This window comes from Arachis duranensis, chromosome 9, assembly GCF_000817695.3.
Source record: "Arachis duranensis cultivar V14167 chromosome 9, aradu.V14167.gnm2.J7QH, whole genome shotgun sequence".
In the NCBI taxonomy this organism is placed as follows: Eukaryota; Viridiplantae; Streptophyta; class Magnoliopsida; order Fabales; family Fabaceae; genus Arachis; species Arachis duranensis.
In genome coordinates this window covers 2,938,540-2,940,887 of record NC_029780.3, presented here as the reverse complement: position 1 = coordinate 2,940,887, position 2,348 = coordinate 2,938,540, and positions in this window count along the sequence as shown.

The window sequence follows — 2,348 nt, the reverse complement described above, 5'->3', positions numbered from 1 at the left end:
ACATCTAAATATCTCTAAAAAATTAATTTATTTTTATATATTTTAGATGAAAAAATTTAAATATTTTATTTTATATTTTTAATTGATAAAAAATTTATGTATCTTTAAATTAAAATATTAAAGATTTATCTGTATTTTTTCTCTAAATTTTAAGAGTTTTACATTTTTTTTGTTAGTAACATAGCACTAGCAAAGTTATTCTAGTAATTGGCCGGTTTGAAAAAATAACTTAATTAAGTTATTTTTAAAAAAATAACTTAATTAAGTTATTTTTAAAAAAATAACTTAAATAATAAATGATTATATTAATAGTAATTTATAAATAAGCTATTTTGTATTTGAATTTTTAGTTTTAAAAGTACTTATTTTATAAAAATGTGATAAAAAATAATAGTATATGAGAAAAGTTGTTATTTTTTTTAACTTCTCTATAAACTCCTAAATAATTTTTTAGAAAGCTGCAATTTGATTTTGAAAATTGCACCAGACATTAATACTACTACTTTTTATAAGTCAAAAGCTCAAAAATTTTATTTTTAAAACTTTTCAAACAGACCAAATGTTCATTAATTAGGATCCTATAATTTTTCTCTAAGATATGAATAATATAAGGAAGCAACAAAATTTATCATTTTTAGTTAATATTTGATTGGTTCTGAATATTAAAAACTAAATTTTAAATCTCAAAATTTAATAATATAAAAATAAAATATTAGTCAGAATAATAATTAATACTAATAAGAATATTTATAGAATTGACCCTTTTAGGAGTTATATAATATTTGAATAGTACAAGGAAATATTGGAAATTTGAGAGAGATAACGACTAGAGAATCAAATTGCAGCAGCAAGTCATAAATGATAAGTCACTTGATTCCCCAATGATATAAGTAAAATTTTCACTTATTCAAATATGAATGGCCAACAAATTAAATGACAAGTGACCTACGTAGTACTCTCATCTATCCAATCTCTCAATAATTATATATGCATGTGACCCAGTAATTTACACTTCAATATATATCCTCTCCTAGATAATAACAAACATGTACAAGTTGAAATTTGCCATTTTTCCTTTTTTAAATTAGCACTGCAAAAACTAATAGAATATTATTTTACTTTCAATAAATATCTAAATTAATTTTAATAAAATTTAGATTAAATATATTAGATATATAACCAACTATTCATATATTTTATTTATTCATTTAAGCTTTTAAAAAAATAATTTTATAACATAGTATCAGAATTTTTATGATAAAATATAAAATTTGATTTTTTTTATTTTCTATTAGTGAACTGAATTTTAAATCGATCCGATTTGCTAATTAAACTGATGAACAAAATAGAGAATTGAAATAAATCGGTCATATTCGAAGTGAAGAACTAGTGAAAATCAATCATTTAAAAATATAACTATTAATATACTACTTTCTTTTAACTTAAATTAAAAAAAAGGTATTTTTATGACAAAAAAACTTTGGTTTTTAACAAATTTAAAACTAATTCAAAAAATATTTGAAAGAACACAAGAAGAGAAGAATAGAAATCATCAAACATACTACTCTATACTCAAATAGTCAAATGTAGAGAAAGATTTCTAAAGTATTGGCTCAACCTACGAGTGATTTTCAATTAATCGATTATTATCATGCATGTTGATATAATTTTCAGCATTTTTTTTTCTGAAAGAGAATATATGAGAGAGGGTGTTGGGATAACTAGTGGCGAGGGTTGATGTTACTAGCAAGAGAAGCACGGGTTAGGGATCATTATTGGAGAGTCATTGTCTTTAATTAGGTGATAACCGAAGCTAGCAAGCAACATTATGGTTCCTTTGAAAAAGTTTGTGTGATACGCATAAATTAAAAAAATTCGATAATGTTAGAAAAAAAACTCAGAATTTGTTTTATTTAATATTTATTAATTGTTACAATAATTAATAAATATTAAAAAAATAAATTTTAATTATTTTTTATTAATTTTTTAATTATTAAATATTTTCATAAAAAATATTATATATATACTAAAATTCAATTATTATATATTTTATGTATACATAGCATAATTAAAAAAATGTCATTAGAAGTCAGTTAAATTAATAATAATAATAATAATAATAATAATAATAATAATAATAAATCTTTTTAGTTTCTTATTATGTATGCAATGTATGTGCCCTACTATACTAGTGTATCACTTCTTTGATCTAATCTCGATCATTCTGATTTGGCTCCAAGCTTTTCAGTTCATTTCACGGGCCTTATATTATATATGGATATCGATAACAATTAATTCAAGTCACTATCAATTTATGGCGTGTATGTTAATTACACTTCTCTGCTGTT